Source organism: Nerophis lumbriciformis, linkage group LG39 (assembly GCF_033978685.3).
Source record: "Nerophis lumbriciformis linkage group LG39, RoL_Nlum_v2.1, whole genome shotgun sequence".
NCBI lineage: Eukaryota > Metazoa > Chordata > Actinopteri > Syngnathiformes > Syngnathidae > Nerophis > Nerophis lumbriciformis.
Window position 1 is genome coordinate 5,504,934 of NC_084586.2, and position 12,567 is coordinate 5,517,500.

The window sequence follows — 12,567 nt, forward strand, 5'->3', positions numbered from 1 at the left end:
TGAGAAATGCTCATCAAACACTTATTTAGAACATCCCACAGGTGAACAGGCTAATTGGGAACAGGTGGGTGCCATGATTGGGTGTAAAAGCAGCTTCCATGAAATGCTCAGTGATTCACAAATGCGTGAGCAAATTGTCCAACAGTTTAAGAACAACATTTCTCAACCAGCTATTGCAAGGAATTTAGGGATTTCATCAAATAATATCATCAAAAGGTTCAGAGAATCTGGAGAAATCCCTGCACGAAAGAGGCAATGCCGAAAACCAACATTGAATGCCCGTAACCTTCGATCCCTCAGGCGGTACTGCATCAAAACCCGACATCTGTGTGTAAAGGATATCGACACATGAACTCAGGAACACTTCAGAAAACCACTGTCAGTAACTACAATTCGTTGCTACATCTGTAAGTGCAAGTTAAAACTCTACTATGCAAAGCAAAAGCCATTTATCAACAACACCCAGAAACTCCGCCGGCTTTGCTGGGCCCGAGCTCATCTAAGATGGACTCATGCAAATTGGAATAGCGTTTTGTGGTCTGACGAGTCAAATTGTTTTTGGAAACTGTGGAAGTCGTATCCTCCGGACCAAAGAGGAAAAGAACCATCCGGATTGCTACAGGTGCAAAGTTCAAAAGCCAGCATCTGTGATGGTATGGGGGTGTATTAGTGCCCAAGGCATGGGTAACTTACACATCTGTGAAGGCACCATTAATGCTGAAAGGTACATACAGGTTTTGGAGCAACATATCTTGCCACCCAAAATTCTCAGCAACTTCTAGAGAAGTACGGTTGAGAGTGTCCTTACCAGCTCAATCACGGTCTAGTATGGAAACTGCACTGCTAAGGACAGGAAGGCACTCCAGCGAGTGATTAAAACTGCTCAGTACATATCAGGAGCAGCCTTCCCCTCACTACAGGACATGTACTCTACCAGGGCCACCAGGAGAGCACACGACATCATAAAGGACAGTACACACCCCCAGCACAGTCTCTTTAGCCTCCTATCATCAGGAAGACGATACAGGAGCCTGAAATCCAGGACTACGAGACTGACAAACAGTTTCTACCCACAGGCCATCAGGCTTGTGAATGCTAACTTGTGCATGCTAACTACCCCCCCCACCTTTTACTTTTGTCTTTTTGAACAAAACACAGCTACCATGACCACCCCCGAACTGTGAACCATCACTGTAGACACTTTTCACCTTTGATCACTAAAGACACTTTAACTGCCGCTGTGACCAAATGTCACCTCCATATTTATACTGTTGACTGTCAATCAGAATGTGCAATAATGTTATGTTACTTACTGTGCCTTGTATATACATTTTTGTTTTTTATTTTTAGCTAAGTACCGTGTGACTTGTTGAAGGGTGGACTCGCAAAGTAAGATTTTCATTGTACGGCAAACTGTCTGTTTAACTGTGCATATGACAATAAACAATCTTGAATCTTGAATTCAAGCAACGTCTATTTCATGGACGCCCCTGCTTATTTCAGAAACATAAAATACCACAATGGAGACTGTTGAACAACTTAAGCTGTACATCAAGCAAGAATGGGAAAGAATTCCACCTGAAAAGCTTCAAAAATTGGTCTCCTCAGTTCCCGTACGTTCACTGAGTGTTGTTAAAAGGAAAGGCCATGTAACACAGTGGTAAAAATGCCCCTGTGCCAACTTTTTTTGCAATGTGTTGCTGCCATTAAATTCTAAGTTAATGATTATTTGCAAACAAAAATTAAGTTTCTCAGTTGGAACATTAAATATCTTGTCTTTGCAGAATATTCAATTGAATATAAGTTGAAAAGGATTTGCAAATCATTGTATTCTGTTTTTATTTACTAACGTGCCAACTGGTTTTGGGTTTTGTACATACATACATACATATATATATATATATATATATATATATATATATATATATATATATATATATATATATATATATACTGTATATATATATATATGTATAAAAAAAAATACAAATATATATATATATGTATAAAAAAAAAAATATATATATATATATATGTATGTGTGGGGAAAAAAAATCACAAGACTATTTCATCTCTACAGGCCTGTTTCATGAGGGGGGTACCCTCAATCGTCAGGAGATTTTCCTGACGATTTGAGGGTACCCCCCTCATGAAACAGGCCTGTAGAGATGAAATAGTCTTGTGATTTTTTTTCCCCACACATACATATATTGCGCTCTACTACGGTATCGAGCACTATTTTTTGGATAACCTTATTAAGACACATATATATATATATGTATACATATGTATTAAATAAATAAAAAATACAAAATAAAATAAAATAAAAAAAATATATATATATAAATATATACATACATACATATATACATACTAGGGGTGTACAAATTTCTCGGTAAAAATCAAAAAAATATTTTTACATTAGAGATATGGATACATCGTTTGGCGAGCTTCTGGATGGATCTATATCTAGTATGGATCAGTCGATGCCTGGTTGGAAAGTCATGAATTGCTTGATTGGACATCTGCTACATAATATGGCCGCTCTAATCTTGCGAGATTTCTGTTATGTTACGTTCTTGTTTGCGACTGACAGCAACGGAGAAACATGGCATACAGCACCAAAAAAGTGTACAAACAATGCACGCCTGATTATGAAATCTTAAGTTTTACTTAAACTCAATATTCGAAATATATCTCGATATATTTTTTATATATATAAAGATATTAATTTTTTTAGCGATATTCCCCCCAGCGCCTAAAACATGCACCTGGGGATAGGTTGATCGGCAATACTAAATGGTCCCTAGTGTGTCAATCAATCACCATGTAACAAATGGTTACGTGACCCCGATAGGAACAAGCGGTAGAAAATGGATGGATGGATGAATGGAAGTGTGGTAAACGTTCAGATTTTTTTTTTAGAAAAAGAATGGTCGGTTGGATTAAAGTTTGGCCACTTGTAACGTTTAAAAAGCAGCAATAAAGTAGCCGCTGCACGACTCATTTGAGCACCCACCTGTTGTGACGGCATGAAGACATTCGAGCGAGCGATGTGGGAGCTAGGGATGCTAACGCGAGCAGAGCTACCAGCTGGCAAGACAAGGACCCTGATTTGAAAGACTTCCAGCCCCAACTCTGCGAGGTAATCACGGCGTCTACTACACTGTTCATTGTGCTGAAGATAAAGACCTTGCTGCACAGTAACCAGCAGAATGGCACGATGAAAAGTATTCTTCTACACTAAAGCTGCTGTTTAGTTTACTTTGTGGCACTTAAGTGTATCTTGCACTTGTCCACTGTGGTGTTATATCTCCTCTGCTTGATGCACAGATTGCTTTTCTCTGTATTTTATTGTTGCTACCTGAGCAAACAACAGTAAATACCCGGTAGCTTTCCCAAAAGTGTTCTGTTTACATTTTCTTTTCTTTTAGGTTCAGGGATTGCAATGCCGGGAAGTTGATAGTTCTCCTATTTGCTCATAATTAATACAGGAACCGCCTGTATCTATTTATGTTTATTTGTCTATTTAAAAATTAAAGATAACATTGTTCTGACCTGACACAGTAAAGCTTCAATCTGCATTGAATTGTAATGTTTTCAAAAATATTGTTCGTGAATCGTATCATAAGCTATATATCTAGATGCATATCAGATCGCCGTTTATGGTAGTGATACACACTCCTAATACATACGTACACATACACACACACATATATAGATATATATGTGTGTACATATGCAGAGGTGGGACCAAGTCATTGTTTTGCAAGTCACAAGTAAGTCTCAAGTCTTTGCCCTCAAGTCCCGAGTCAAGACAGGCAAGCCCCGAGTCAAGTCCAAAGTCAAGACTGGAAAGTCTCAAGTCAAGTCCTAAGTCCTGCATTTTGAGTTTCGAGTCCTTTCAAGTCCTTTTAACCACAGACTAATATATTAACACAGATTGTGTATGCTTTTCAAACGCTGTATTTATTTATTAAAACAAGTGCATTTTAAATTGCAGGAAAGAAAATTGTGCTGACATTGCACTTTATAATAGCACTATTAACCAGTCATTTTAAACATTAACTCATTCCTTTACAGAACAAACACATTGAAAAATAAAGTGCAAATGTACTTATTTGTACAAAAGTGTTAACATTGAAAAAACATGACATATACGTGAACATAACAAAAAAGTTGTACTTTTTATATGTCAGGGCCCTATGCTGCATTGCATTTGCAAAAGACCAAATTAGCCAAGAGTCTGTCAGTCATTTGTGCATGATGGGGGCGTAGTATGATGCCACCATGGCTGAAAACTCGCTCCACTGGAGCACTGGAGGCAGGCACTGCCAAGACTCTCATGGCCACTCGGAACAGTGAAGGAAGAGTCTTCATGTTCAATGCCCAGAACAAAAGGGGGAGAGAGTTTTTTTGGGTTGGTGCACTACTTGTAAGTGTATCTTGTGTTTTTTATGTTGATTTAATTAAAAAAAGAAAAAATATATATATATATTTCTTGTGCGGCCCGATACCAATCGATCCACGGACCAGTACCGGGTCGCGGCCCGGTGGTTGGGGACCACTGAGGTAAACAACCAACAGTATGTCAGAAAGCTAGCTAAAACGGTACACATATTCATAATATAGTATACATTTTAACTGACCTTTATTTTACTATTTTTGTCTTTTTTTAGGTGGCTAAAATACGCGGTGCTGCTGACCGCCGTCTAACGTTACGTGTGATATATTGACTAACGTAACCCTGCTTAAAAAAATCACTGAACAAAAAGTATGAATAAGGTAGTGAACTGCAACAGATTCCCGTGTTTACAATAACGTTATAACGTTAGCAGTGAGTTTACAGCCTCACTGATTTAACTACACAGCAAATAAAAGTCACGATACTTAGCCAATAAACGTTATCTTACATTCAAAACTTACCGTTCTTTGTGCAACTTCAAATGCCGGACGAAGTTGGAAGTTGTTGCCTCTCCATCAGTAATTTTCGAACCGCATGTGTTGCATACTGCAAACCGTTTTGTGTTGACCACCTCGTAATTTTTATACCCAAACGAAATTATTTTAGGTATCATTTTTTGTTCACTGGCGTGTGGTTTGGACATGTCTTCTTCGTTGGTTGTCCTGCAATTTGATTGGATGAATGCTGTGTGATGAAAACAAAGTAGATCTAATTTGATTGGCTGTTGTACTGAGACCACACCAGCTGACACACGCAACGCTGATAGACAAGTACACAATGAAAAATACGGAGCGCTCCCGAATAACTTTTTCATCTTTGGGTTTTGGGGAAAGTAGCAAGTCATGTCAAGTCATGTCAATTCAAAAGGCTCAAGTCCAAGTGAAGTCACAAGTCATTGATGTTAAAGTCTAAGTCGAGTTGCAAGTCTTTTTACATTTTGTCAAGTCGAGTCTAAAGTCATCAAATTCATGACTCGAGTCTGACTCGAGTCCAAATCATGTGACTCGAGTCCACATCTCTGTGCATATGTGAAGTGAAGTGAAGTGAATTATATTTATATAGCGCTTTTTCTCTAGTGAATCAAAGCGTTTTACATAGTGAAACACAATATCTAAGTTACATTTAAACCAGTGTGGGTGGCACTGGGAGCAGGTGGGTAAAGTGTCTTGCCCAAGGACACAACGGCAGTGACTAGGATGGCGGAAGCGGGGATCGAACCTGGAACCCTCAAGTTGCTGGCACGGCCACTCTACCAACCGAGCTATACCGCTCATATATACATATATATATTTATATATGAATATATATACATAAATTATACATATATAATTTTACATATACATACATATATTTAAAAATACAAATATACAGATATTTACACATATACATATATATATATATATATATATATATATATATATATATATATATATATATATATATACACACACACATATACATGCATAAATATAAATATACAAACACATATTTATAAGGGGCTTCACGGTGGCAGAGGGGTTAGTGCATCTGCCTCACAATACGAAGGTCCTGAGTAGTCTTGGGTTCAATCCCGGGCTCGGGATCTTTCTGTGTGGAGTTTGCATGTTCTCCCCGTGACTGCGTGGGTTCCCTCCGGGTACTCCGGCTTCCTCCCACTTCCAAAGACATGCACCTGGGGATAAGTTGATTGGCAACACTAAATTGGCCCTAGTGTGTGGATGTGAGTGTGAATGTTGTCTGTCTATCTCTGTTGGCCCTGTGATGAGGTGGCGACTTGTCCAGGGTGTACCCCGCCTTCCGCCCGATTGTAGCTGAGATAGGCTCCAGCGCCCCCCGCGACCCCAAAGGGAATAAGCGGTAGAAAATGGATGGATGGATGGAAACACATATTTATACACATTCATACAAACATTTATATCTACATATATAATATACATTAAAAAAATTATGTATAGCTCAGTGGCCTAGTGGTTAGAGTGTCCGCCCTGAGATCGGTAGGTTGTGAGTTCAAACCCCGGCCAAGTCATACCAAAGACTATAAAAATGGGACCCATTGCCTCCCTGCTTGGCACTCAGCATCAAGGGTTGGAATTGGGGGTTAAATCACCAAAAATAATTCCCGGGCACGGCTACCGCTGCTGCTCACTGCTCCCCTCACCTCGCAGGGGGTGATGGGTCAAATGCAGAGAATAATTTCACCACACCTAGTGTGTGTGCGACAGTCATTGGTACTTTAACTTTAACTTACACACACATATATATATATATATATATATATATATATATTAGAGATGTCCGATATCGGCCTGCCGATATTATCGGCCGATAAATGCGTTAAAATGTAATATCGGAAATTATCGGTATCGTTTTTTTTTTGTTTTTTTTTAATTTTTTTATTTTTATTAAATCAACATAAAAAACACAAGATGTACTTACAATTAGTTCACCAACCCAAAAAACCTCCCTCCCCCATTTGCACTCATTTACACAGAAGGGTTGTTTCTTTCTGTTATTAATATTGTGGTTCCTACATTATATATCAATATATATCAATACAGTCTGCAAGGGATACAGTCCGTAAGCACACATGATTGTGCGTGCTGCTGGTCCACTAATATTACTAACCTTTAACAGTTAATTTTACTCATTTTCATTAATTACTAGTTTCAATGTAACTGTTTTTATATTGTTATACTTTCTTTTTTATTCAAGAAAATGTTTTTAAATAATATCTTATTTTATAATTTTTTTTTAAAACTACCTTATCTTCACCATACCTCCAAATTAGGCATAATAATGTGTTAATTCCACGACTGTATATATCGGTTGATAACGGTATCGGTTGATATCGGTATCGGTAATTAAAGAGTTGGACAATATCGAAATATCGGATATCGGCAAAAAGCCATTATCGGACATCCCTAATATATATATATATATATATATATATATATATAGTGTCTTAAAATAGAGACATGTGTCGAGTCCAGAACCAATTGTTCGTGTTTACATAGTTTTTTAATGGGGAACTCTACTTCACTATACAAACTTTTCAATTTGCATCTTGTGTGAGAGGAAGGTGGGGGGGTTATTAATTTTGCAATGCGGTCTGCTGAAAATGATGGAAAGCGCCACTCTACAGCACTCTACAGTACTCTACTGCCAACCTGGCGGCTAAAGTGGATTGTGCACCCCCCCTCTCCATTCGTCACGTTTCACATGTCAGGTACATCGTGACGAATGGTGCCATATGTATAATCCCCTTCCTACTGCAAATTTTCTACAAAGAATGACTTTAAAACACTAGTTGTTTGGGGCAGATGGCAGTCTTACTCATGAACTTTGAACTGAGCCACTTGTAGCATATGCTGCCTGTTTTCCTGCTGAAAAACAAAAGAGATCTTGATCTGGCGCCACTAAAATGATATCAATAAAGTTTCATGAGCAACAGATGCCGATTTGACTTTAAGCTAGGGTTGCCAACTTCCTGAAAAAAAAGGAAAAAAAGAGACACCTTGGCAGGTCGACACATTTTTATTTGCCTTTTTTTATTTGTGTGAAAGGAGTTTTATGATATCTGCAAAGGTTGAATGGAGGCAACTGGAGTTTTTTGTTTGTTTGTTGAAGATGCTTCAGAAGAGTCCAGTTCATCGATTCAACCTTTATGGATTGTATGGCCTGATGACCGACAATCTACACACTTATTCCAACCAGAATTTAAATTGGAAATAACACAATATATGTGCAAAATAACAAAAATAATTACTGAATAAAATAGTCTTTCCTGCTTGACCTAACATAATAATATTTCTCCATAAACATAAATTATAAATTCAATGTGCAGCTTTATTATAGAGCAGGTTTTCTACTATCATCAGTATGAGAACGACTTTGACCAAAACAACGGCAAAGACTATATTGTTTTATAATCATCCTCTGTAGAAAATATGCAGTAAGAAGGGGATTCATATGGCCCCATTCGTCACGATTTACCTGACACGTGAAACGTGACGAATTGGCGGGTGCACAATCCACTTTAGCCGCCAGGTGGCAGTAGAGTGTTGAATATTTTAAAAATGTGTTTTGTGGCAATTTCAACTTTGACCGCAGCGTCAGTTGCCGTGTAGAGTGGCACTTTCCATCATTTTCAGCAAACTGCATTGCAAAATAAATAACCTCTCTCATGAGATGTAAATCGAAAAGTTTGGATAGTGAAGTAGAGTTCCCCATTAGAAAAAACATGTCAATATGAATAATTGGTTCTAGCCTGGACACAAGTCTCTATTTTAGTAAAAGAATGCAGACTTTTAAGACACTAATATATATATATATATATTTTTTTTTTTACAAAACACACATTTACTTAAGCAGCGTGGCAATTGTCTTTATGCCATGTTGTTGTAATTCAACGTTAAATAGAAGCATCGTGTCTAAATGTAACACTTGTAAAAATAGTAAATATTAGGTATTTTCCAATCAGGGATTTATGCTGCCTATTCCGATACCGATCATCCATGAGTGAGATCGCCCAATACCAAATACCAATATCCATCACATGTATTGACTGCAAATTTTTAAATAGTCTAAAAATATCAACTCGATATTTAAAACTACTTTCTTTTTCCTTTTTATTACGTACAATGGAACAATACAAAGTAAATAGAACACACAATAACTAAACACAACAAAAAACAACAATCTTTTAAACCTTTTTTGCCCTTAAAGTCCTCCTGAGTCCAAAGAATTACTCCTTAAATTGGTAAACATTAACAAATAATAATAATGATTTTTTTCAAATCATGATCATAATTAAAGATAAAAGTAATTTTGGAATTTCCATCCATCCATCCATTTTCTACCGCTTATTCCCTTCGGGGTCACGTGGGGAGCTGGAGCCTATCTCAGCTACAATCGGGCGGAAGGCGGTGTACACCCTGGACAAGTCGCCACCTCATCGGAGGAATTTACTTTCCCGAAATATCTAAAAGTATTCATATTCTCTTCATGTCATATTATGCTCCTCCCAGCACTGTTGTTTTTAGTTAATAGAGTTTTTATCCAATCAGAATTCAGCTAGATTATGTTGCCATGCTGTACCAAATCTGCCCGGAGCCTTCAGAATCAACAATGCGGGCGTCTTTGCACTGTCAGTGAACGGACACATAGAGGTGATCATACATGCCAAACTTGAGACCTCCAAATTCGGGAGACTTGTGGAGGGGGGGGAGAGTATATTTATAGCTAGAGTTCACTGAAATTCAAGTATTTCTTATATTTATATATATATATATATATATATATATATATATATATATCACTTTCAACCTGAGAAATAACAGCTACCAACCATTCACGAAACCCAACACAACACTCCAATACGTGCACCATGACAGCAACCACCCACCCACCACCACGAAAAGAATACCTACCGGAATCAATAAAAGGCTATCGATGCTGTCATCTAGCAAAGCTGAATTTGACCAAGCAACCCCCCCGTACCAAAAAGCCCTTGATGAAAGCGGATACAATTTCACCCTCACCTATGAACCCACGCCAGGAAACCAGCCAAAAAAGAACAGAAAACGAAACGACATCATCTGGTACAACCCCCCATACAGCAAAAACGTCTCAACGAACATTGGACACAAATTCCTCAATCTGATTGACAAACACTTTCCCAAAGACAACAACCTAAGAAAAGTATTCAACAAGAACAACATTAAATTGAGCTACAGCTGCATGAACAATATACGACAAATCATCTCAAACCACAACAAAACAATTGCAAATGAGCCGTCGACCCCCAGTCAGAGCGACTCCAAAACCAACAAAGCATGTAACTGTCGAAAGAAACCTGATTGCCCCCTCAACGGGGGGTGCTTACAAACATCAGTTGTCTACCAATCTAAGGTAATACGCAAGGACATTAACACATCCGACACATATGTAGGATTAACCGAGGGTGAATTCAAAACCAGATGGAACAATCACAAGGCTTCTTTCAGGAACAAAAACCTGCGAAATACCACAGAACTCAGCAAACACATTTGGGACCTCAAAGACATTAATGTTGAATATTCAATAACATGGCAAATTCTTGCATCCAGCACACCTTACAATAGTGGTAATAAAAGATGCAACCTATGCTTGAAAGAGAAACTGTTTATTATTTACCGTCCAGACCTGTCATCCCTCAACAAGCGCAGCGAAATTGTAACAACATGCCGCCATAGACGGAAACACCTCCTAGGTAACACATGAGCCAATTACCACGCCCCTAGGCCAGCCTGTACCCACCCACTCTGTGCCCTATATAAACAATGGTATGCGAATGCTCCCATTAAAATCTCCTGATGATTGAGGGTACCCCCCCTCATGAAACAGGCCTGTAGAGATGAAATAGTCTTGTGATTTTTTTCCCACACATACATATATATATATATATATATATATATATATATATATATATATATATATAAATTAAATATTTGACTTTCAGTTAATTCTAGCTATATATATATATATATATATATATATATATATACATACAAACTGTATATGTATTTTATTTTATATATATATATATATATATATATAAATAAAATAAATACTTGAATTTCAGTGTTCATTTATTTACACATATACACACACATAACACTCCTCTCTACTCATTGTTGTATTTGAAAGTGCAATGCTTTGCAGCCAGTAGCACAGCCTTTGAAGGAGCATAGGTATGGGCAGTGTAATATTCTGGGTTGGAGTCAATAACCAGGCGAGGTGATGAAGTTACGTCTCTTTACTTCATACTTCAGAACCGACTCCCACACTTGCCCATGACAAATTGGTGCTTTGTTTTAAAGATGTGATATTTGGATTTACACTGTATGAAAAATAATTTGAAAAGGAATTTTACCTTTGCAACCTCATTATACTATTGGCTAAGTTTTAGATTCATAAATGTAAGTTTCTCAATACCCGACCTGTTTTTTGTGCCTTTAAAAAAGATTTAGAACTCTACATTAAAACACTCTCTACCTCTAACAACCAAAAAGCTGTGAAAACGATGATGCTGTGCTCCAAATTTGGATTATTTACAGAACTTGTGTGAGCCTATGGCTTTACATTTTGTTACTTATATATATATATGTATATATACATATATATATATATCAGTGACGTGCGGTGAGGTTGATGGCTGGTGAGGCACTGACTTCATCACAGTCAGATTTACAAACATATGAACCCTAAAGAGTATCTTATTCACCATTTGATTGGCAGCAGTTAACGGGTTATGTTTAAAAGCTCATACCAGCATTCTTCCCTGCTTGGCACTCAACATCAAGGGTTGGAATTGGGGGTTAAATCACCAAAAATGATTCCCGGGCGCGGCGCTGCTGCTGCCCACTGCTCCCCTCACCTCCCAGGGGGTGAACAAGGGGATGGGTCAAATGCAGAGGACAAATTTCACCACACCTAGTGTGTGTGTGTGACAATTATTGGTACTTTAACTTAACTTTAACTTTACACATACAAACTGTAGCACACAAAAAAGCACATTTAATAAAAAAAACCGTTATTATGGTCTTACCTTTACTTATAAATGCGCCGCTGTTGTGCTGATTAATGAATCCTCCGACGGGAGTGTTATATCAACTAAAGCCCTCACTTCAACTTTCCACGTGCAAGATTGAATCTATTTAAAAAAGTGTAACCGAGGGTTTATAAATGTCGCCTATACTGTATGAAACTACAAAATAACAAACACGGAGGCTCCAGTTTACACGAGGACCACTTTATTTACCTTCTTTCAAAAACTTCCACTCCACTCCAACGTGTCAAAATTCCGCTCTTAGCGCCTTCAAAATAAGAGCTCAAGGCATATACTGTATAACAGCGCATAACAGGAACTTAACATCACAAAGAGGAAAGCCCATAAAAATAGGTTACAAAAGTTATTTAATAAGAAGCCAAAAAGTGCAAAAACAATAATGTTCGTGTTGGAGGAGTTGTGAATTAGGTACACCTGCAGTCTGCAGGTGCCGTGCATTCTACGGCGGGGGTGCAGGAGGCGAGCCTCAGCCAGTGCGTCTTTTGCAGCCGTT

General features: G+C 37.9%; 1 protein-coding gene across 2 annotated transcripts in view; it reads right to left on the bottom strand.

Annotated features, from left to right (window-relative positions):
* The window catches only part of LOC133577912 (netrin receptor UNC5D-like), a 771,105-nt gene that overhangs the window by 304,458 nt on the left and 454,080 nt on the right, over positions 1-12,567 (bottom strand). Inside the window, exon 1 of one of the 2 annotated variants that reach the window (XM_061932038.1) lies at positions 809-920. The exons of the other annotated variant lie outside the window; for it this stretch is intronic. The gene's annotated coding sequence lies outside the window, so the exon portion shown is untranslated. Of the gene's footprint in view, positions 1-808; positions 921-12,567 lie in introns of those variants that run through there. 2 annotated transcript variants of the gene reach the window in all.